This window comes from Onychostruthus taczanowskii, unplaced genomic scaffold (assembly GCF_017590055.1).
Source record: "Onychostruthus taczanowskii isolate IOZ18803 unplaced genomic scaffold, ASM1759005v1 scaffold168, whole genome shotgun sequence".
Classification (NCBI taxonomy): domain Eukaryota; kingdom Metazoa; phylum Chordata; class Aves; order Passeriformes; family Passeridae; genus Onychostruthus; species Onychostruthus taczanowskii.
This window is the reverse complement of record NW_024498884.1, coordinates 193,123-219,525: the sequence shown is the minus strand read 5'-3', so window position 1 is coordinate 219,525 and position 26,403 is coordinate 193,123. Positions and strand designations below refer to the sequence as shown.

Below are 26,403 nucleotides of genomic sequence, written 5' to 3'. Positions count from 1 at the left end.
AGAAATATGTAATCAATATACCTGAATATACAATATAAATATAGTAAATATATAATATAAATAAACACTTTAACAGGGTGAGTTATAAAGTATTTAGAGGAAAGAGCAGAGGTCATACTTATTAAAGAGGAACTGTATTCTACAAAGCTGTGGCTGAGATTGATCTGGGAATTGAAATAAATTAGCAATCCCCCTTAGCTTCTTCTCTAGCAAAAAAATACCCAAACCAAAACAAACCAAAAACCAAAAAAAACCCAAACAAACTTGTGCACAAGGAAACAGAAAAAAAGACGTTCTTATTTTCTATATAGCTTTATACTTTACCACTGAGCTGCATACTAAAATTCCGGATGCTGAAAGTCTGGTTGAAATTCTAGGTTGTTTTCCTGTGCCAATGGGAATAGGTGACACAAAAATGTTCAGGGGAGGTGCTCTCTTTTTATGTATCTATCCACAAGAGAGTAAATGAAACAAAAAGGAAAAAAGAACAAAGATAAAGTGCACCTCTTTGCAGGGTGAACTGAGGCATCCCAAAAGACGTGAAAAAGCAGACAGCATTCAGAGCATGTCTGTCCAGGATAGTGATAGAAATTTAAATGCCAGTACTTAACCAGGACCATCAAGGATATGTTTCTGTCCACTCATTGCCAATAATTTACATGATGAGTACTCAGTTGAAGTCTGGCACTATAGAGGGTTTGCTCTATTTGCAAATTCTTGATGCATTTTCTCCCAGCCATGATATGTGAAAGAGACCTTTACCACATGGAGAGAAGGTTGTGTCATTGTTGAGCTCAGCATTTTCTAGTTTTGTCTGCATTGCACTGACAAGCTTGTTGTGCATACTTTCTAATTCGCTATTCCAGTACTCTTGGAAAAGATACATTAATTGCACTATGAATCACCATACCATGACCTTTATACCCAAGAACATAGGCCTTCTTTTGAATTAATGAACTTCTAAAACCTTTCAGGAAAAAAAATCGGAAGACAGTTGTTCTACAAGAGTGAACATACCACTGGAATAGCCTTAATATTTGGACAGCTAAATAAGCTGGATACGGATTTGGCTGTGATTATCTTACCCCATATTCACACACAATTAATTGATCAAAATATGACAGAAGAAAATTGAATATAGAAGTTGTTAAGTAGCCAAAAAAAACTGGCTTACAGCTTTCTCTTTCCCTGAAGTAGGAAGAAACCCATGTATTTTAATTATGCTGTCAGCTTACCCTGCCAGTTTTTCAAAAGCAGCCTGAAATTTTGAATGCCTTAACAGCAGGTCTATTTTTCCTCACCTCTGGTATATATATGGAACTTCTTTGTCTTTATCATTACTCTTACCTTACCATTACACTGAATATCCTACGCTTTACTACATTCTTTTTGTTACAAAGAATATTTAAAGGATCGTTTATTCAGTATGTTATTGTAAACTCCATACTTATTTTTCTTTTTATAAAATGGAATACTTTAACCACTTTTTGAGAACTCAAACTAAGTAGGTCAACATGGATAAATGAATTCTAGCAATCAGTAGTTAAAGAAAACATCAATTCAACAGCTAAACAACAAGTCAACAGTTAAATTAAAAAAACCCATTTCTTACACAATAAGAAAGTCAATTTTCATCAATTTTTATAAGAAGTAGTTTAACCTTCATCATGTAATGCTAACAATTAAAGTAAAATGGCAAAGAATGAAAAAAAAACTTAATTGCAGCTAGGATTGTATGTCACCAAAGGATAATTAGGAAAAGCTTATCCCCTCCATTTCAGCAGTATGCAAATGAAATTTATGAAAGCTGATTCTACTTTAATAGAAGGAATAAGAAAAGGAAACTAGAACAAAAAAAGATCAAGTCTGATGTTAATCACTATGTTTTTATAAATAAAAGCAAATAAGTTGAACCATCTAACATCATGACACATTTTTATGACTTACCTGTTAATGTATGTATCTGTGTGTAGGAAAAAGGCAAAAGTAACAATCTCAGTCTTTTGCTTTCAAATAAAATACAATAAGAATTTCTAGAGTTATTTCTTCATAAATGATGTGCTGTTGTCCAGTGAAACTCCAGGACCATGCATTTTCTGAGGAAGAAATGAATCTGGTTTTCTTTGGTTGGTTTCTTTCCTGTAGCTATTACAATAATTATATCTTTCAGTAAGAACATTACCATGGATCTCTCAGCATATTAATTACAAAATTGTTTTTAATGCCATCTTACAGCTTCACTTCTTCTGCAGAAGATGTTTTTAATAAGGGTATTAGACACCTTAATTTTTTTTTTTAATTTTTTTTATGTGTAAGCACCTAGGAAAGCATATGTTGCATGTACACAATTTAAAAAAAAATTCTCAGGAGTATATCAGCCTTATAAAGGTAGAACTTGAAGCCGTATTACTGCATTAATATCAAGATTTGAATTTATGCTGCTTTTGTTTTGCTGTATCTTCTGTTCATATGTGTATATGGTGTGATTCTAATATTGCAAAAGGATGTGGGGGTGAGAAACAAAGTGACAAAGAAAGGAACAGAAAGAAGAAGGAACTAAATTGCACTTAAGCAGAGTGAGTAAATAGGATCAAAGATTCACTAATATTTTAAATATTTGCAGCCCATTGTGCTTTCATGAACATTTATGAGGAGTTGGAATATTTGTACAGATTTTTCAAGAAACCTAATTCCAGACTTGTCATCAAAACTCTTTTAAGTGTAACAAAGCATAAAAAGAGGTTTCAGCCAGCTATTTCATGTGTTTCATCATTGGAATAGCAAAATCCATGGTGAAATGCACAGAAGTAAAAAATGTTAATAAGGGTACTTCGTTCTTGAAATTGTTTGGGCCTCTTTTTCTACATGAAATATAGGTATGGGAATAGAAAAATTTTTGAGAATTCACACTAAGTAAGTCAAAATGGATAAATGAATTCTAGCAATCAGTAGTTAAAGAAAACATCAAGTCAACAGTTAAGTGTTAAGTCAACAGGTAAAGAAAAACCCAGTTTTCTAAAACTTGTGTTGAACTACAGTATTCAAATACTCTTACAAGGAACCTTGAACAGGCTTGAGAATAAGGTGAAATAAAAATTGACTTAAAAAATAACGTTTGCTACAGCCCATGTCTACTCTCCTTTTTGTTAAAGTTAATAGAATACAAAATAGAAATCTGGATATAGCCAGGTTTGTTTTTTTTTTTTTTTCAGGGTTTAGATAGTTCTAAATATACTTCTAAAATCTTAGATAAAGGCTGAGTTTTATCCAAAATTTGAGTCATTATGATATCCTTTAGAGAGTCAAAATAGAATTTAACTCCTGGGATTGCTTTGCAATAAGAAAGAATTTTAAGACTATGCCTCCTTTAATTTTTTGAGGGATGGAAAAGTAAATCATAAGCGATGATGCATCTGATTTTCTTTTTTTTTCTCTTGTATGTTTGGGCCAAGGGTAAAGGAGCTTAAATATTTTTTCTAAAAAATCTAAAAAGCACCAACTGCTAGATGGGGTAAACCCAGATTTTGGAAAATTTCCTGAATTAAAAAAAAAAAAAAAATTAAAAATTCTATGTCATGTAATAATGACTAATTTCATCTGTAATGCAAAATAAGGCTGAGTGTCATAAATTCTGATTTCTAGAGAATTATGACATTTTCAGTTTTAAACAAGAATGCTATAAAAATAGAAAACATTCTTCCTGCCACATCTCTTCAAAAAGTTCTGAGATTTTACCTGTACAAGGGATATGTCTTTTGACATCTCATTTATAGTAGATTTCCTCATCTTCTTAAGGACCAGATTTCTTGCATAGGAGACATGGATTTTTCCCCTTTCATGATCCTGGTCATACTCAGTTGGCTGAATGGAGAAGTCAGGATTCCTAGACTAATCTCAAACCTTTTCAAAATGGTATTATTCTAATGAATATCCTTGTCACTCTTTTCCCTCAGTGCCATATAGGCAGATAATTAATATAAATATTGTTATAATCTTTATGAAATTATGTTAAATTTATATATTACATTATAATCTGCATCTTTCTGTATCTCAAAGAGATAGAAAATCATGAACTATACTACTTCAGTTAAGAGAAAAGAGCTGAAAGTACATCAGACACTCTTGAAACAGGTCTGTAGAAAGTATCAGACTCATTTAGTTGACTAATATATAAAGTAGAATTTTATGGTGAAACATGACTGACTTGTCTCAGATTTTTGATTTCTGTTCATCAACAGCATTTTATTTTCAAAGATAGGTATAATAATAATAATAAGTGAAGCACACAGATCTATTCAATAATGGCACTGTTAGAAAAATGTATTGTTGTACACATAATACCTTTTTCATTCACATTTTTAAATTTTCTGTCACAAACTTCTCCTGCTCTGGACTTAGCAATTGCTAAGTGAAGTTAGCAATGAATTTTAATCTATTTAATAATTAATCTATTACTTAGTTGTTTTGAATAAATTTCACTGCTCTTGGGGCCAGATGAAAAACAGCAGACTCTGTCTAGCAGTCTTATATTCCAAAACAGGAATAATTTATGTTCAAGAAGAATAATTTTTATTTATCACCTGTTGCATATAAAGAGTTAGACAAAGAAGTTTGTGCTAGGTCATGAAAATGAGTGTAAAATAATCAAAAAATCTACTTGTTACTCTATTTTCTTCAGGCTATCCTTCATTCTTCAATAAATTTCCCTGTTGTAGTACCTCAACTGCTAACCAGAGAGGTTGTAACAAATTATTTTATGTAAGTAATTGAATGAATGTATAACAAAGGTTTGAGCTCTCCAGAGAAGAATAAAACAACACACTAACATCCTGTTCCATGTTGGAATTAATTCCACTCATTGCTTCTGGTAGAAATATCACATAAAATTATGATGCTTCAGCTTTGGCTGTATTAACTTGCAAGGCAACCTTGTGTACTTAACTTTATGATTTCCTTCACTCTCAAGGTAGTTGTTTCCAAACCTCCTCCCAATGGCTTAAAGCAGTAGAAAAAGGTCAAATAACTACATCAGCAGGATGTTTATGCAAAAATAGAAGCACTAATGTACTTTTAGTTTTTGGGTTTTTTTATTTCGTGGTGTGATTATCAACAGCGTGGTAGCATGGGCAGAACTGATTTGGATTAATTCAGTAGAAATTTTTATAAATATTTTTAAGTCCCTTATGGAAGTACCCATTTTTGGAGATTTTTTGCCTGCCTCTTCATTTCCTTTGTTATTATTTATAAAAATAAAGAATTCTATCAAATTTTAGTTTATGTAATAGCACCATTTAAGAATCAGTAGGTTATAATCTATCGTAAAATAATATTTTAAATAATATTGATATCATTTGCAGGATTGAAGGTATTTCTATTAGTAATTCTCTGCTATTAAATAATTTATAAGCATATGGATCCTCCAAACAATCTTCACGTATGGGTTTTAAAATTTCTATGAACATAGCATGCCAGCTCCTTTGTATGATTTTGTAAGTTTCTTGAGTTTTAAAATACCAGGGACCTAAATTAAAGTGTCATGAGGATTCTAAAATTTAAATAATTTCTTTTATATTCTTTCTGTTGTTGTGATTTCTTCCTAGTGTCATATTGGTAATTGTAGATTATGAACCATGTTAAATGAAACTAAAAGGTCATCAGTAAATTAAGGTGCTCAGTCTTTAGCATCTTAGGATATAAAAAAATCATTGTGCTTTATATAGTATGTGAACTTATCTAGACTATCAGCACTACTGCTATTTTGTTTGTCTTAAGAATAAGAACATTACATTTTTTGTTGTTATCCAGTGAGTTGCTTATGGGGTTGCTTGTTTTTGGGGGTAGAAACTTCTCCAGTTTATACAGTCATTTATTCTGCATGTTAGGATGGCTTTCATTCTCTGTTTGAGAACTGAAATACAGCTGTGCATTAGGCTCATCATGACTGTGTCTAGAAACAAAATGAAGGGTTCCATATTTATTTGTGCACATGTTTCAGTTCAGACTTTTTCTAGAAGGTGATTTGGGCGTTTTATTTTCCAGTGTCTTAACATGTTAGAATTGCATGTATGCAGTTATAGTCATTGCAAAAATCAGATCTACTAATACTCTGAGGTCAGAAACAGAGTGTTTGTAATGAATTTATCATACTTTGTGGCTGAGAGCTTCTATAATCCTTGGGTAGAGAATTAATTTGAATAGAAATGGTGCTATTATCAGATACCTGTGTATCAATTCATGCTAAGGTTGTTGTCTGCCTGAAGCATGCATGGATTGTAGGATGTCTTGCTCATAGATTACTCCCTGTACACCATTTGCATGACAACATTAAGAGGTCATTGATAAATAGTATGACCTGCAAAGGAACAAAAAAAAAATGTTTTTCAATACGTGGTAATTCTACATTGCTATAAGTATATTTCACAATATCATTGCCAAAAGGCTAATTTCCCCTGTTTTGGGACGAAAGAAAAACAAAGAGAGATGTAACCTTAAATAGTACAGTTTAAGGAAGTTGGTTTAAAGGAAAAACCAAAATAAAAACCCAAAGTAAAATCCAAATTATTAAATTGTTGCCTACATTGACCAGTATGTCTCAGGACAGGTAATTTATTGTATTCAGAATTAATTATTGCTTCTCAAAATATAATTAACCTGAGAGTTCAATAGGGATCTACAAGACTTTTTAAGATCTGAATTTCAAAGCAGAATTTTGAGTCCATTATCTTGGAATTTTGAGAAAAATAATTATAAAAAAAAAAATAGAAATGAAATGTTCAGAAAAATGGGAAAGACTGAGTTAAAATCATTTGCATCTTTGCTAGGCTAGTGTTTTGCTGCAATGTTCAATTTAAAAAAAAAAGTACTCTGAAGACTGAAAAAACATGTTTGCTTAATAGGGGCCAGGAATGGTCTTCCCATTTAATGATTTGTTTTTTCATTGATAAATTGAAATTATCTCGCTTAAAATTTCTCAAATGTAACAAAATAGATATATTACTGAATATGTTGTGCGAGTAGGATACTACATGTATAGCTAATATAATTTTGAAATGTAGATGGCATTTTAAGTACATAATTAATTGATCAGGCATTGATTTAAGAATATACACAACTGAGATTTGCAGTGTTGTGAGCTACAAGAAGAGAAACACAAAGGTGGGAATTTTAACAGAGATGCAATACAGAACACTTTGTGCTTTTAGCATCATGTCAGATGATCGCTGTTTATTTCCGTAATACTGTGAAATTAAATTGAAAATTCTGAATTTTTAAAAGAAAATGTTAGAATAATTTTAATAATTTAAAAAAAATTTTAACAACATGCATGAATATATTCTATCAAAATGTTTTTCAGCATTGTAGTTTGCTTGTTTTTTGAGTGATGAGTAAAAGTTTTGCTCTTTATTTTTAGATATAAAGCAACTGAAGTCTTCTTTAATATTGGATCTTTGAGCTATAGAAAGATGAATATCTTTCTGATGGGAAATCAGAATCGCCTATTGACTCTAAAACGTAAATTGTCAAAAACACACTGGCAAGAGCTCACTGATAAATCAGTTTACAGAAAGCCTTGATATTTCAACTTCTAACATTTTAAAAGGGATTAAGCTTCCTCATGTTGAAATGCACCTGGTTTCTAAATATAGAATGAAGGGATGAAGTAGAATCTTCACTTTTGCTATTGTTGAGAGGCTTAATAGATTTACATCTGGCAAGCAGAACCCTTTGTTTGTGGTTATTGTATGTCTTTAATTCTGAAACAGGATGTCTGCAATTTAAGCCCATTTATAAAGCCATTGATGTTTTTAATTAAGCTCAAAAATAAACAAACAAAAAAGAGCTGACCACAAAATGTGAACTGCAGCAAAGGATGTTTTAATTTTGAATTCAGGTGCCTAAATATTGTAAAGTACCTTAAATCAAATAAGATCAGGGTTGATTGGGAATGAAAAAGAACTGGAAAAATTAATATTTTTTTTTTTTTTTTTTAAATAATTGAGATTTTTCTCCTTTTATTCCAGCTCATTTTACACAAAAGATGTTTAATAAGATTTTCGGTGGACCATTCTCTTGTCTTTCTTTGTATTTTAACAATATTTATATTCAAAGTGTTCAAGGCATCTTATAAGCATGTTTTGATTCATAAATCAAGAGAGTTTAAGTAGACATCTTGACTACTTTCATTGTAAGAATTCTGGACAATGCATGTGATTTTCCTTTGTTTATTCCTTTTTCTATGATTTTGTTTTACCTCTAGATCTTCAGTGTGTTCTCACAAATAATCACCTTGTTAACTGAATATCCTTGTGGGTTTTTTTTCTTTTTTATATTAAATGTGTGACTCATTACATTGCTAAAATGAGTACTGCATTCTAAAGTGGACACTAGTTGGCAAAAGGGACACCTCTTCCCTTTTATAAAATAATTGCTCCTGAATATATCTGGTACAAAAAAATATCTTCAATTTCCTTAAAAAGTGAATGCTTTACAGTTTTTCAAGGTACAGCTATTAGAGGTAAACTATTCTGAATTACTAAAATATAAGTATTCTGATAGTTTTGCAAAGTTTAACATATCCACACATTATCATTTTGCTAAGAAGCAAATATTCAGTAGAAATAGGAGCAAAAGCTCTTTGATCATTAACTATGTGTGCCTCATACCTAATCTAAAATACAATAAACCAGAACAGAGTTTGGTTTTGCTATTGGTTTTTAATGATGGATCAGGATTATTTTATTTGAAATAAATAGTTCGGTAAGTTTTTTTCTGTGTAACTCTGCTTTTTGCACTTATCCTCTAGCTCTGTGGCCACATTTAGATATAAGGGTTTTTTTCATATATTGAATTTTTTTTTTTTGCTTAAACAGACTTCATTCTATATTACCTTTTTCACACCCTCTAATAGCAGTAATAACTTCAAAATACATTTTGTAGGGAAATCACTGTATAATAAGTAATATCTGTATATACTCACAGGACTAGATTCTAATATGATGCAGAAGGCCAGCTGTCTACATTTAGCAAAAAGTCGACCTTGAAATTGGTAAGCTTAGAAGAGTAGTCATGAAAGAGCTGTTCAGGCAAAAAGGAAATGATCCATTGAAATCATAGCTTTCACAAGTCATTACATTGTTTACTGTGTTTCCTCAAGGGATTGTTTTGCCTTTTGGATAACTAAGAAGCCTTGATTATTTTTCTAGCCTACAGAAATACCAAAAAGCTTATCATTTAATCTTTTGCTAGACATATACATATATATAAATATTAAAAAAAAATTTAGCTTACTTCCTGATAAAGCAAAAGAAAACAAACAAAAAAGGCCACCTTACCTTCTTTTTATAACTGCAACAAATAGCCTTTTTTTTTATTTGTCACATAAAATTAGTTACGTGATCATTGTTGAGTCCTTAAAATTTTCTGCTATGTTTACATGGAAACAAAGATTAACATAATCAGACTGGTATGGGTAGAGATGCTAAGGGGGGCAGATGCATGCATAGGATTCTTCACACTCAAATAATAAAGCACAAAACCTGCCATGACTTTGTTCTCATTTCTCAATAGCATGCAAGGTATTTTTTCTCTAACAAATCCAGAAAAGTTGTCTGTGTTCATGTTTCCCAGAATTCTTAAAAACTTGTTTCCAGATTCATCTATGTGACCAATCATGTCTCTCACTGTAGTCTCAAAGGCAGTATTTTCAGCTAGAGTGGGATTTTGTGAGCCACTTTTAAGCTGTTCTCCCTCAGGTATTCATCATTTTCTGGGACTGGGGACTGCAAAGAAACCAGGAAAATTTTGGTGAAATTGAGACTGAAATGGGATTTCTGGCACACAGAATTATAACACCAGAAGCGGCAGTATGAATGCTGCTGTACTGTTTGACCTAGTGCCAGGATCTGAAGCAGCTGGAGCCTCATCCTGGGAGGACATACATAATAAAAAACAAGAAGAATTTTCTAAATGTCAAAATTTTTCTTGAGGGAAACCATATTCCCAGTACAGTTTCTGGCTGTATTCCACTTGCAGTAGCTCTCAGGTCCTTTTATGTGCTTTTTACACTCATTTCCCTAACCTTTTCACAATTTCTAAGATCAGAAGAGACAAAGGCACAATTATTTTTATGGCTTTGTGCTTGCTGGGGCAGTTTTGGCTTATGTGGTTACAAATGTCCTTCTGGCCTTTAGTCCAGGTTCCAGACTGCCTGGACTCAATTTCACAGTTGAACTACCAAAAATTCAAACCAGATATGAAGTGCTCCTGACTGACTGTCACAGGTAAGAACTGATCTTATAGATACAGGATGTCCCACAAAACATGAAAACGGATATCAGAATACAGTTTCCACCTCAAAATCCCTATGAAAATTGAATGTCATCTGCAACAATAAGCTTTTGACTTCTTATCTAATCAAAAGCAAATAGTATCTTAGTGATCTCATCCATGTCAAAAAGTTGACTGTTGACAATATCCTTCATTTGTGTGACATGTTTGACCATGTTTTTTCTTCATCTTACAGCATTCATATTTATGGGCAAAAAAAACCCACAAACAAACAAACAAACTAAAAAGAAACCAACATTCAAGGAACATGTTCTTTCTAAGATCACAATTTATTCTTTCTGCATGTCATTCACTGCCATTCCCTTATTCAGTCTATTTAAATACTTTCTTCATATACTCACACATTCAGTATTTATGATGAATCTGGTGCAGTTATTTTAAACCGCTATAACAGAAGTCCACTTTAAGTCACAGTGTTCTTTGTACCAATCTATACTTCTCATTTTTGATCAAATTCTTATCCTCCTGTGTTGAATGTTCTCTTCAGCGAAAGAAAGCAGATGGAAATAAACTGCAAAATAAATTTCCTCATTTCTGTTCTTGTACCTGGTGTTAGCCCATAAATCTCAGCAGCACCAGTACTTCTGTAGAGTAATGCAGGCAGACCTTTCAGGGTTAACTAATAATCCAATAATATCTTGATCATTTGTTTCTGTTTTATCTATCAGCCAAATGCAGTTGTTGATAAGAAAAAGGCAGGAAAAAAGCATATTCTTGGCACACACTCATCACCTAATAACAAACAAAATCCTTGTATGAATCTTAGACTGCTAAAGGCATTTCTCAGATAAGAAAAAACAAAAACAAAACTAGAAAAAAAGGGGAAATAAACCTGAAAGGTGCAAGTTTTCAGTCTACTTATAAGTCTGACTGAATTTGAAATACCTGGAAATAATGGATAACCTTAATAATAAACCATACTACCAAGATTTCCTGTAATGTAATTCTTTGTACCTTTTTTACAGATCAGTGGATTTGAAATCCAGATCTATATCTTTTCAATTTCATGTAACTTAATAAGGGAGGAAGAACATGTAGCTCTTGGCAAGCTATGGTTGAGCACTCAACATTCAGAGCTGACATCTAACTGTAAAAGACCCCCATAATATGATCAGCTGAGGGCAGGTTTGTGATTGATTTGCAGCCCATTCCAAGCCCTTTTGTGTAGTATCCTATTCAGTAAAATACAGTATACTTGTTGATGCTTAATTACTAAAGGAACAGGAGTTGAAAGTGGAATTTCAGCTATCAGATCTCTCATTTCCCTGGTAGCTGATACGGTAGATTATCAGATACTAAGTAAAGAAAAAAAAAACTAACGTAATATTTGTGGGGGGTTTTTCATCATTGAAGTTTTTGCTACAGGCTGTACTTTGACCTCTGAATTACCAACGCTTTGTTACCTAAGAGCAGATATTTGCTTTTTGGTAAGAGTATAATATCTTGGTATGGAGTATCATACATTTGTATATTTGATGTAACCATTTAAAAATTACACAAATTCATTCTATACTAGTGTATTTTGCAAAAGCATTCAATTTAATTTTCTCTCTTTCACCCCCAGGTAAGTCTGTGATACTGCAGATTCCCTTTAACAGTGTTAGGGAATAGAACATTCTTGCTTGTCTTATTTTTGAAGTACCTACATGTTAGTAGCTTTACGAAAATCCTAATTACCATCCAGACAAGAAGCTCCTCTATGACACTTTAAAATGCAAAGCATATAAAAATTTTATGGTTAGAACTTGGGCAGCTTGGTTTTTCTTTGTTATTTTGTAACTGCCTGTAGTAGATGTGAGATGAGAGGTGTGGGATAAATTGTCTCTGGTGACAAAAAAAGGGAAAGCTTATTACCCTGCTTCCCAACAAATAGCGTTGTGAAAAAATTGACTTTTTTGACACCCTTTTTTAATCTGTCGTCTGCTGCATTACTATAGCATTTTAGTCTTGACTAGGACAGCAAGTTTATTCCTGTTCGAAATGATGTTGTTGCTGGGAACTCCAGTTAAATTTAATTATCAGAATTAAGATCATGTTGACCTTCCTATCCAAATTTTATACACGTTATCTATATTCCTTTTCATTTGTTGGCATAATTTTTAAAGCATGTCATAGGCTTTTTGTGAGGTTTTGGCTTCTATTTTGGTCTTCTCTTAAGATATGAAACTGTTTTAGTATTGGTAGGCAGAATATAAACTTTTCAACCAACTGCAGTATTTGACAGCTTCTACACTCAGTCAATATTATTATTATTGCACAACTGTAAAACTAACATTCTGGCAAAAGCAATTGGAAATTATTTCCTTTTGTTTAGCTTCTGATTTTGTTGTAGCCCAGTAAAAGGAGAGACTGGTAATAGAATAAAAGTTATTTCTTTCTACAAATGACAAGCACAACTAAAAAAAAGATTCAAATATTAATGCATAAGTAATTAAATATCCACCTTTAATTATTAACAGTTTCACTACCACCTACTTTTTTAATAACAAAGATCAATATTCTATAAATAGTAGTTTTCAGTGTGAAGAAATCTTTACTGTACTACATCTTCATTCCCCTGTATAAGTAGACAGAATTTCCTCATAAGGACTGAAACCTGCAAACCCAAGAAAATAAAGTGTTGTGATGTAGGCAAAAGTGTAATATACATAATGTCTCAGTTAGAAGTTTAAAGCTCTAAATCCACACCTCTTAGAGGCAGAGAGTGAGTTTTTATTCTTGGACAGATTTTAATCAATTTGGCTTCAATCCTTGACTAAATCTCTTTGGACTACCCAGGAGTAAAGGGAATCGAGTTCTTGAATTCATAAATCCACTTGCAATCCAGTTAGTAACGTACAATTTTTAGCCCCTTAAATTGCTGTATCAAATAAATAATATGCTTTTAGGATTTAAGGGATGTTAAGGGATCTGTGTATCTGTGTGTGTATATGTGTGTATATGTGTGTATATATATACATGCATGATTTTTGGATGGATTGAGTCAGCTTCTCTTTTTCTATTATACATGTGTATACATACATACACACACACACACATATATATATATATATGATGTGCTTATGTATATTTCTACATATAATATACATATATATAGATGTATGTATGTATACATATCTACATCTGTGATGTTTACTATCATAATCTACTTCTAAAAGTGTTTTCAATATAGAGAGCTAAAACTTCAACTCAAAGCAGTTTGCAGTTCCATAACATTTTACACATTAAAAACAAATGCAGAGAGAACAATATGATTTTTAATTGAATATCTATCTAGCAAATCGTTGATATCCTATAATCCAGGATAATGTTTCAGGATATAGAGTTAGTTACGCTGCTATATGAACATTTTTCCATAAAGAGCAGAACCACAACAATAATGCTGTTGGACCTTAGCTGGCAGTTGGAAATAAATAATTGTCTAAACGTAGATTTAAAGGAAGAAAAATATTGTCTGGCCACATCCTATTATTATCTATATTTTTGCCTTTTATTTTGTCTTAAATGAGTTTTTTAATTTTATTAATTAACATTTTATCTACCTGTGTGTTGCGAGAAGTTGAAAATAATTGGCAAGTAAGTGATTTTTTACCTAAAAATACAATAATTTGATTAGTAATTCCTGATGACAGATAAACTTACAGTTCATCAGGATCATGCTAAAGAAGTCTCAGTTCACAAAGTGAATTCTTAAGGGCAAGAAAAAACAATATAAAATTAGTAGGTTGCACTGGATTACATTAATTTTCATTTTGACTGTTACTTAAATTCTCTGCAATATTTTAAGTAATGTAATACTTATGAAGAAAAAAGTAAAGCTGGATCATGGTAACCTGCAGAAGTTGCACTGTTCAATCCATTAAGGTTTTTACCAGTAATATTGCTTTTCTGCAAACTGTAGAAACTTTTCTACACAGCTACTACTATGATTTATTTATCATTACATATATTATGTAGTCTGATTCCAGTAGCTGTCCATAATGGCTGTCATTAAAAGTAAAAAGCTGTGATGACCTTTAAAGATGGGACCTGAATATGCATAAATAAACATTTTTTTAATCTGAGAAAAGCTTTTAAGTTAAACATAATTTTAGAAGTAATACAGCTTAGTTGTGCATTAGTTATACACCAGTTGTCTTAAATCTGATGCAAATAAATCCCTGAATTAGTCATTTATCTGTCAAGATTGGTTGATTTAGTTCCATAAACATTATAATGCCATTTTTGAAAATCACAACTGGGGACTAATATTGTCATAATACTCTGGGGAAAAAAAAATAAGATCCAGAGTGCTGAAAAATGAAGTTTCCCAAACAACAAAAATTTAAGTGAATGGAACTGCAATTTTTCTTCATTGTTAGGTAACTCAATTAATAATTTATTTCCTCCAATATTGTAACAATAATAACAATTGGAACAATAATAAAGCTCTATTATTAATAGTGTACCACCTACAATTTAAACATTTAGCCAACAAAAATGTTATGTCCTTGATATTCAAGCCAGATGTGATTATATTTCTTAATCATGAAATTCCATTAGTCTAGTACAATTCTATTTTCCCTGTTACTTTTTCTAGTCATCATTGTTGTCTCTCAGGCTTTATGCCAGTAATACTGAATCAGAAGTTAATGCTGAATAAAAAGGTTGAAACCTCAAACTCTAAATATTCAAATCTCTTCTTATTCGTGAGCCCTTCTTTCCAAATTATGTGGGGAAATAATGAGATCATAATGCATGAACTCTGAAAAACACAGATGTTACACAAATGCACAAAACCAGAAATTGACTTGGATTTGAAGAGAAGCAGTATATCTTTTTTTTTAAACTTCTTTTTATAAGAATAGGAATCTTAGACCATGGAAAGTAAATGATTGGTCAAATCTTGACTTTCCAAAAGCTCCATAATAAATTTCTCTAGGAACATTTTATTATTCAGGTCGTTATAGGAAATATTATTGGAAACTAAATACAGGATTTAGGGAAAGTTATACTAACTTCCCAGCTGAGCATCTGTCATAGTCTCTCATCTATAGATACCAATCAATGAAGTGCTAAGTGTCATGTGACATATATTTACAAGTTAATTATTTGTATTGTAACAAAATGGTGTGAGTAATGACTAGAGCACCAAATTAGGAAAATACTGTATATGTAGGGGATAATGCATGTACCAGTTTTTACCTCATTCTTTTTTGTTCTTGTCAGGTCAAGTTGCTCAAAAAATTACAGAAGCAGAACTGCACATGTACATGCATACTGTTTTAATTGTACCTTACATAAAGCCAAAATGTAATCAGACTAGACATTTCAGTTGACTTATAGAGTATCTGTCATTCCACTGCAGAATATTCATATTCTTGTGCACGTAAGCACAAACAAACTTTAATGACAAAAAGGCTGACACTGCACTTGGTTTTTTTTTTTTTAAAATCACATTATCTTTGTGCATGTCAGATACATATGCGGGCTCATAACCAGCTGCAGCTGGCCAGTGTCTGTCTGATGCTAGTTGTAGTAATTTCCACTCACAATAAAGGAAATAAAATAGAGCTTTTCTGTTTTAAATATGTATACTTAGAGTATTTTTGCTTGGAAACCAGGGGTGTCAATATTTTTTCTGTTTGCTTTGCTGTACTGAAAGCGTAATGTGTACTGAAACATGTGGCAGAGACAGTGAATCAGCATTTTGAAGGCTGAAATAGATTTTCCAGAAGTACCAAAGTGGATTATTGAGGATTGAGATTAAAGTAGTGATAAAAATGACAAGCACAAAAGTGTTCGTCTGCTCAAAGGTACTGTCCTCCTCATTTTGTTGTAAAGTATACAAACATATCACTTTGCTAAATAAAACTGGAGATGATACCTCTAGTTATATATTAGAACTGGGTGATAAATGTCAGAGGGTTTAAGATTTTGATGGATAGTATTTTTTAACTTGTTGCTGATCCTTTTACAGTTCACTGATACTGCTGTGCAACATTCTTCAAAGCAGTAGGCAAATCTTCAAGGAAAATACAGTAATAGCTGAAATACTCACCTACCAGGATTTTTTTGCAGTGAAGTAAAAAAAAAAAAAAAAGTTATTTCATATCTGTGTATGAATCTGTTCTTAATAAGTGTCACTATTTCCTATTAAAGTGGTGGATTTATATTTGAGGAGACAGGAACAACAATCACAAGTGAATGTCTGTATAACATTAAAATCCATGTGTTCTGTGGGGTCAGCAGTTGGAGACAGGGATGACACACACACCAAAGCTCCATGGGACAAACAGCCTGTCTTATTGTTGAGAGCCTTCTTATACAGGGAGTTCAAAACTGCCATGTCTCTACAGCTCATTGGCCTGATCCTCACACAGCCCGGCTCCTGGCCAGGGAGATGCCTGCAGCTCAGGATGGAACCTGATGGGTGAAGGTCCCTGCCTATCAGTCCAGGGCCCGATTTATGAAACCAGCCTGGGTTTCTTATTTATCAGTACAAGCCAGCTTGTTCAGTAACATGTTTGGATCAGAAAAATACAACTTAGGTACACGTGTGTTTTGGTGTAACTCGCATCTGGAGATTGTAGCTGGTATTAGGAAATTTAATTTAATTACCCAGGAAAACCTCATCAGAATGCTGTCATAGTGACAAATACTTAAAGTACTCAGTCTTCTTGTGTCATATATACTAAGACCAACTGATCAATGCAAAATGCGTTTTGCTTGCTTTCATTTTCTTTGAATTCTGTGGCTGTAGTCAGTAAAATATTAGGCGGGCACACTAGCTTGAAGTGAACAGGAGTAAATGCTAAAAAAACTGGTTCAATTTGGTTTCAGATTTTGAGTTTGCATAGTTGTTTCATCCTGGAATTAATGAAAGCAAAACAACTAAGAAAGAAGAGTACTAAAATGTCTATAAGTGAATTAATGTTTAACTGTAAATAATCTTTCTCAATATAAAAATATTTTTAGCTGTGAAAACTATGGCTAATTATCACTACTAGCTTTAAATTGCAAGACAGGAATGTAACATGTTAGGCAAGACCACTGAGCAAGAGAAACAAATATAGTTGGCTCAGTGAAAGCAGCTGCTCTGTAAAGAATATGTAAAATTTATTAGCTTAAAAAAGTTATATAACTTTATAAAACTGTGATGAATGGTGTATTTGAGCTAGCAATGGGGTTTTTTTTTGTTTCATTGTAACAAATATTTATACAATAAATACATATTTTCCATTTCCACACAATTAGTTTATATTTCCAGACATAATGCTGTATGTACAAGAAATTACATCAGTACAGAAATTTAAGTGAGAGTGTCACTTAAACTCAGTAGTGTAGTGAAAGGTGGTGGCAATGAACTTTCATTATTTTTGTTTACTCCATTAAATTTTCTGTTCATCATTATGAACAAAATGAACCAAAATGAACAAAATAAGTGCCTCAGGTAAAATGTACAGTGATGAGATATAAGTGATCCTCACTTCACTGATGGAGAATAAGAGAGACAAGGTTAAATATCGGAAGTACTTCATGCAGAATAGGATTTACTAGTACAGCATCCTAAATATGGATATGACCAGAGGCTAGAGAAGAGAACAGCACTATTGCAAGAGTCCACTCTCCTAAGGAGGAGACAATCTGCCAGATTAAGTCCTGTTTTATATTCAGTATTGGAATATTGTCAGAATATGTGCCAAAAAGGTGTACAACTTCTATATGAAATTCCTAGTTTGTAGTAAGGAAGATAGTTTGCTTATCGTCAAGTAAAAGTGGACGGTAATAGCCAAGAATAATGTAAGTCTTGCAATGAACTGGCACATTTCGAAAACAGTTTTTTCTAAGAAACTTGGTAGACAAGTCCTTTTCTTCAGCACAAATCTCTCGGAATGACTTTTTTTTAGTACCTCTCCCCTGCTGGAGGAAGAAAGAACCACCTTTTTGGTATAGTGCTCAGAAGTGGCTCAGAGTGGCTCAGATTATATCCTACACAATTACAGCTTCTTTACCTATATAAAAGTTCTTTACTCAAACTTGGGCTTTCCAGTTCACACAAAAGATGTTTCCTACTATAGGGCAGTGATTCATAGCACTGTGTGGTATGCTAGTGATGAAAAATCTGAGCAAAATAGTGGCTTTGATAGGTCTTTGAACCATTGCCAGCATGCTTTCCTTTTGTTAAACTATGTCAGTTTATCAAACTATCTCCTTTGATATATTTACATAATGATTAATTGAGGAGAAATGTCTTCAGAGCTTTCTGAAGAAACGTAAAATGAGATTCACTGACTTGCTCACTCACCTAATTTACTGTAAATGCAGAAGGGGGAGTGAAATAAAGTTATCTACCTTCTTCTGTTTGAATGATTCAAAGTAGATCAAACTTTGTCACTATTAATACCCTTTCCTAGTGCCTTTGTGTTATGCTCATCCAAATTCATAATGCCTCTGAAACTCCTCTTGACATAGTAACTACTACTTGTCACAAATTATTACTAAAACCTAATATTCATTTTATAGTACCTGTCACAATTTTGAAAGTTAAGTTCCTTAAATATTAAATATTCTGACAATTGAAAAAAATAAACGCAATTGCTCCTTCTCTTCTAAGATTGTACATGTTTTCTTACTTGATATTCAGTTCCAGAATGTATTAAAATAAGGTTAGATCTTCCTCCAAAATTAAGCTTACTCTACCTTTGAGGCCACTGAAGTAACTGCTACACCCACCTCCCTTAGAAAGTTCTCTCTGACTGAAGCATTAATATAGTTCTTTTTTGTTCTGTCTCAAAAGTAGGTGAAATGTTTTTAGTAGATTTGATTTCTATTGAGGCAGTTCTGCATGTGAAATACCCCTTAGAAAACATAACTTCCCCACATGGATAAGCCAAAACATACTTGTGTTGTCTGTACTTATTTCTGGAAATTACTCAGGTAGATTAATCTCATTCTTCAGATTTTAAGAGGGAAGATTTCTTCATTCATTTCTTAACAGGAAAAGTAACACAGATTTCAGAATCAGATGCCATTCATGGGACTTTTCAGTCTTTATTCAAATAAATAGTATGTCTCATCATGATATATTCCTATGAGTGAGAAGTTCTGATATCAGACCCTCAAAAATATGTCTCATAGTTATTCTCTCACAGTATTTTCTCAAATCTGGCCAAGAGCTTCCCTAACAATCCAGAAAATGATGGCTTATATGTTCAGAAAGAAGGGTAGTACTGAAGACCTTCAGAATTTATATAGTGCATCAATTTCATTTTGTTGTAATATACAGAGATAAGTACTGTTTTCCAAAAAGAGAACATAATCCAGGAGAGTTCTTTGAAGGGGAGATTTTGTTTTTGAGTACTTGAAATATATCCAAGATTCCGTTCTGTTTCTGTACTTTTTTTTTATATATTGAGCTTAACTCATATCTATCAGTTTTGCAACACCGGAAGGCAAGACCAGAAAACAGCTAAGAAGCTATACATGAAGCTGGATTATGTGCGAGTATTTCTTAATTTTCGTAAATTCATCTTAGTAGCTATGACAGCTTCTGCTAATATTTGGTTTCGTGGATCCAACTTACATTATTTAAACCATTCTAAAAGAGGACAATTGTGCAGACATTGAATGATTTCCTAAATCCAGTTATGGAAGGATACAAAACCGTGACTCTGTCCTGAAGGACAGCCATGGAGTCTTTTTATACACTGGTAAAATGACAGGTAACACCTGCTTTTAGTCTCCTTCATATCAGTAATGTCTGTTTCATGCAGAAAGTAACTGTGTACTAGAAGTATTAAGATTCCCCAACTATTCAAAGCCCCCTGTTCTAGTAATCTTTAAAGAGGTATTTCTGTGATCTTACACTTTGGTTGAATGTCCTCTATCATCCTATCTTGCAAATCTTAAAATCAGAAGGAAAAGAGACTGTGGAGATGAAAACACCAGTTGGTTAGAGTATGGTGCTAATAACAGCAAGGATCCAGGTTTGATCCATTTATGGGCCATTCACTTAAGAGGTGGACTCAATGATCCTTGTGAGTCTTTTCCATTTGGAATATTTGGTGATTCTGTTTCCAAGGCTGTGCATATTGAGACCCGTTAGACATGGGTCTTTCATCAGGCAATAACAACTCTTTTTGAAAAGCTGCATTTCCTGCACTGAATGCTCTTTTTGTTTTTCAGGTGCTAAGATTGGTTGTTTTGTATGATAGTTTTAAATATAGAAAATATGTGACTATGAGAAAGTCTTTTTAGTCCTGATAATAATCTCATAGAAAACAATAGAATGGAAGTTTCAGATAAAGTTTGTAATGGAGATTCTCCTGAGAAGTCACAAAGTTCAGAAAGAAACACTTTACTTTCTTAAGTCAAGTAAACTCCTTCTTAGAGAGGAGTCTAGGTGAGGCAGGATCCATCCTAGTCCCAGACTTAGTCAAAAGTTTATGTCTAATGGTTTATGTAGGTGTAATTCAGCCTTTTTGTAACTTTCTCCAACATGATTAAGGACAGCAAACCAAACATATTTTTATGAATAAAGTATGTTGTTTTTTGAAATTGATGATGATAATGATTATACAAAAAACTTTAATCAGAGTTACTACCTGCACAGTTTATTTATATCTACTACTTTTTTTCAGCAATATTGAAGTAATTATATTAAGACTAGAAAAATAATTATTAACAGGAGATTTATGTTACTCAACCATACCAATGACCCTGGACAGCTCTTTCATTCAGACTCCAGGAGTAGCCTTGAGGGGTTGTCCCCACTCAAGGGAGGAATCTCCACATGCACTCCTAGAAGGGAGTGTGTTGCAAGTCCCTGCTGTAACAAGAGGGACTTATACTATGGGCTTTCATGGTATAAAGTGGTCGGCAGTTGTTCTTATGTTTGAAGCCAGCAGTGTCATCTCAGCAGCCTTTAGATAAATTATGACTATTATCACTTGCTGGTTCCTTTATAAGGATGTCTGTATGCTGCATCCTCACTGGTATGAGTTTCTGTAGGGGAATGTTGTTCTTCGTATCCTCAGAATATTTAGCTTTGGGATTGATGTGTCTTTAGTGTTCTTTAACAGCAAAAAAAACCTCAGTGTTCTTTAACAGCAAAAAAGCCCCTCCTCTCCATATATAATCAGTAAGTTTGGCAGATATGGTAAAGTTCAGGCTGTTTTATCTTCACTTAGGCAGAGCATCATGCTACATATCAAAGGCAAAAGATGAACAGCTATCAAAAGTGTGGTTGAAAATTACTATGCAGTAATTTTATGTGTGAAGCAGTGACTGCAGAACTAGATTCTGATCTAGCTATCCCTCTCAGGCTTCTTCAGTGTTTGTGGAAAAAAAAAATCTGTGTCCTATATTTCTTATTTATAGCCCAAAGTCCCTCATCTCTTCTCAGGTTTACTTGCTTCAGTTTATCCCTGGTTTGAAATTTTGAGGCTTTTGTCTTTGTCTTTTATCACTGAAATATGGCTTAGAACAGCATTGCTGTGATTACTTTCCCACAGCCTTTCTGAAAAATGAGCCAAGTTGTGATTTATGCTCTTTGGCATCTTTGGCTATTTAGATTCTTCTTGATAATTCCTTTCCTTGCATTTTGCTAGGCTATAAATGGGAATTTCTAACTGTTGGAGTTCTATATCTTGAATTGCCTCTTTCAAACATAGGAGAACTAAAATGAAAGGACTAGGGGTTTATCACAGCAGTGCTGTTACTCTACACACCTTCTTAAGGGGCCAAGAGGGTTGTCACTTGCTAGCAATGCATCAACATCATTTATCAGATATTGCCCCCCACTCTCCACTTCTATTATCTGTCAATAAACTTAAAGAACAAAACCCTTGGACTGTTTATATAGGTGTACACCTAGATTTTAATTCTCAGATTGTGAAAGAGGATACCATTCAGCTTAAGAAATTAAATAGTGTCATATTTTTGTATTTTAGAGGTTTTGAATGCTGTAAAGCAGTTCATTTTTCATCTCACTAAAACGTTAGAAGACTCAGTTGTCAATTGCTTGCGTGCAGAAAATCTGCTTTGTACTAAATGCAGGCAAATTCATCCCTGCTGCAACTTTATTGGCTTGAAATTAAAATCAGCTTCTGTTAAATGATCCATATGGGAAATACACAGTTTGATTAATCAAAGGAAAGCATCCTTTCTGATATGTGTTAGTTTTAAACCTTAACTTTTGCTAATAAATTTCTTGCAATTATTGCAATTAAATATTAAAAAAATTAATGAAATTCAAGAGCCATGTAAGTGCTGGTGCTGGCTAAATTATCTAATGAACTGCATGTGAAGAAGCAGATGTTATGGCATGTATGAGCGTGAACTGTTTTGTGGTTTACATACTCAGATATTTTCGGCCCTAGGTGTGAGATTTTTGACCATATCTTCAGTCATTTTGAGTTTTGTTCTCTTGTAGGTATTTGCTAATTTTGCTGAGGTTTTTTTTTTTTTTCTATTTTCAATGTTAGTGACAATGATATTTTCATCCCAGTGAAGCTAACGAAATATGAAAGCAAAAGCTCTTTAAACACCTATCATTGCAGACAGGAACCAGGGTAATGAAATAATACTCATTCAGTGTTGTGATTTGTTTATATTGATGGTCATGGGAGAGAGCAGAGGTTTTTTAACCTCCAAAAGCAAGAAAGGTAGATAATAAAATTTAAACTACATATGAAGAGCATAAAATTTGAATTCTAGAAATAGAATATCTAGAGGTATTTGAAGGAAAGCAAGTCTTCTGCTTGAATTTAGTGCATAAATTCAGAACAGATTTCAAGCTGCACTCTTGTTTATAGTTTGGCAGTTGTAGTGATGAAGAAATTGCTGACTGAACTGATGAATGGTGCCACCTTGTATAACTCCCACAGAAGAGCACTGTGCATTGCTTGGAGTGAATGTGTGAGGAAACTCCAATATATTTCACTTAAATGACTTGAAAATAAATGTTATAACATTGTAGAAACAGAAATCAAGAATAATGGAATTTCACAGGCAAAATTTGAAATATGAAAGATGCATGATTGCTTAAATTTTAAATCTAGCACAAATTAGTCAATTTTAATGCATTAAAAACATCAAAAACTTAGGAATCTTTCCAATCATTTAATAATCAATTTATTGATGAATATCACAGAAAATGAAGGAGGCTGTTTATCAATTAGTATGTATAAGTGACTGATGGAAACTCTGAACTTTGATTTAATTCTCCCAGTTACCATAGATCCTTCATTTACTATGAGCCATCAAGTAAAACTGGCAAGTTCTTAGTAAAAGAGAATTGAAAGGCAACGATTCATGAGTTAAGGAGTTAGTACTTCAGAAAAAGTATTGCTAAATGTATTCAGTAAACTAATGTACTTTAAAAAATTACATCACGTGTACAAACATTTTACAAGCACTGGTATTTAAAACAATGTAATAGGAATTATAAGTAAAATGAAAAGATTTTATGTATTACCTGTGTGTTCAACTTGAAGTCAGCATGTTCTTCATAAAAAGAAGCTGTGTAATGCTTGGGGTTTTTAACAGAAATAAAGGATGAATTCTGCATGCTTGGGCAACTTGAATGTAGATTTTTGGTATGTTGCATAAGACCATAGAAATTAAAAAGGGTTAAAAGCCCCCTGAGATAAAGTTCAAATAAAGGAACTCTACGTACAGGTTTTCTATCCTTTGAAAATTATTTTTCTGATTTGCTGTTAGTTTGCAACAAAAGATGTTTCATCAGTCACTGTAGAACGTAGATTCACACGTAATTGAAGAAAACATATGCTTTATATAAAAGGCACTGACAAAAGAAGAGAGAAGAGAAATAAGGAGAAAATTCAAAGTCAATAATTCAGGAAGTTGAGAGATGACAAAATTATGTTCCTGTAAATCTTAGTCTATCCCTGTGTGTTCTTTCATTTTGGCACAGCCTTGTTTAATATAGATGGTATCTGCATTCCTGTGAGAAGCTGTTTAAGACCTCTCCAGATCTTCCCAGGAACACTCACACCATACAGCCTGAATTCTGACAAACAAGATCCTTTTGACATCTGTTATGCAGCTAACTTCTGTGCATCACCGTGCCCAAATGTATTCTACAGCCAAAAGCGACTGCGGTTTGGTACCCACATTAATCTTGCTGCAAGGACAGGACACACTGTAAAGAATGCTGAGTCAGAAGCTAACATGCTCTGCTAGGGTTTCCTGCAGGACTGGGCAAACATTTCATATCTGTGATGTTTCAGATGTTTCAGTCAGATGCTGGGAGAACACCTGGCTGCTGGACAGTCAGACAAAAAGAGCTCATGAAGAGCCTTTGACAGATGAAAGCATTGTGTGAACTAGTGTAGTGTTTTTTCAGGAAACATTGCAGCTTCTTCCTGGTGGTCCAGACTGTGGCTTAATAGAGGCTGTTGGAGATATCATCCTGGCTCAGTGGTTATTCTTTATGGGTCTTACGTTGTATTGTACAGGGCTAATAAATGACTTCTGGGACTGTATCTTTACTATAATGCCTCAAATCAAACAGCCCTGACATTAGAACGCTGTGTATCTATGTCCCTTTCTTTTCTGGATGTAGTGCAGCATGGTGAGGGGGTATAGACTACATGGTGGCATGCCTTGCAAAAACTTCTGGAAAACAGTACTAAAGACAGGAGTGCTTACCTCAGGCTAGTGCCAAGTAGTACTGCCATAACAGACTGCTTTTCAGGCACTTTTTTAATATCCTTCTAATTTCCATTACTTCATTCTGAATAAAGTTCTGCAGTCACCAAGTGAACATGTTTTGCCTCGGAAGGAATTTACAAGTAACATACTCAGCACAGTCTGCCAGACTACTCCTGTTGACTACAATTCAACCCTGCTTTTCAAGTGGACAGTTCAAAAATGTCACCAAACTTAGCATGGTGACATCTAATTCTAAGAAGGCTTTGGATAACACAGTGCAGCGGAATGTTGTGACTATATGTGTTCATGCATGAACGGAGGTTTTGGAAGTTAAGGTGGCAGATAAGACTTATGTGGCATGTGTCACAGATACAGTATATGATGTGAATTTGGACCACTCTACCTGTGGGTGCAAGGACCCTTGTTTAACTCCCATGACAACTGTTCACAGAGTTTTCTTGTTTGATGCCACAACACTGTTCTGCACAGACAGTGCAGATGAAAGATGAATTTGAAAGATGAATTTATGTGGTCATAAGGAAAAGCTTTGGAATCTGCTTGAGAGTAATTGTGGTGCAGCCACTGAAATCACATATTTACATAAAATTCAAAATACTGATTTAGATAAAGAGAGAAAAAAATATACACAGTATTTAACTCCATAGTTTTAATTATATTATATTTTAATTACCTCTTAAATGTGTGGACAAAGGGTATGTTACATATATGGGACTTTATGTTTTTCTCTCAGTTCTTTCTGTACAACAGACATCACTTTTTTTGCAATTTATGAATACCTACATAATTTCCCACCATTTTATATTTAAGTGACAGTTTTGCATCCCTAAGTAAAAATGCTTTTTTCTTTTTCTTTCTTAGAGGAGGTAATGTTAAGAACTCGGCTTATGACTCTAAACAGAATTAAGCAATATGTAGTATTTAGCTATAAATTTTTCTACATCTTGAAGCCCATACAAACATAAAATTGGATTGTAGCTAACTGATTGTTGTGGAAACTAGATATGTCTGTTCTGGTTCTGGGTATGCATGCTTTAAGAACTTTTCAATGTGCCTCTTATATTGTGTTTTTCAGAGTTAGATCTAAATCTGTTCTTTAATAGATATTTTTTTAATTTTTACCACATCATTCTCTGATAAAACTCAGCAGATGCTGTGTCTGAATACTTGCATATTTTGCAATGTAGTTCCGTAAACCAGTGGTTTTTCTTATGAGATTGTTTGATACCTACCTTTGACCTTTTCCACCCAACTTTACAGGAAAACTAGCATGATCTGAAGAAAAAAAGCAAACAAAGGAAGACAAAGGAGCACTGAATTGATTTAATTTCTTCCTTTTAATATCTTTCTGGTTAGTTAAAATATTGGAGGTGTAGCTCT

At 33.2% G+C, this 26,403-nt stretch overlaps 1 protein-coding gene across 1 annotated transcript in view; it reads left to right on the top strand.

Annotated features, from left to right (window-relative positions):
• LOC121333367 (contactin-associated protein-like 4) overlaps positions 1-26,403 on the top strand; it is a 200,077-nt gene that overhangs the window by 48,629 nt on the left and 125,045 nt on the right. The window lies entirely within an intron of this gene.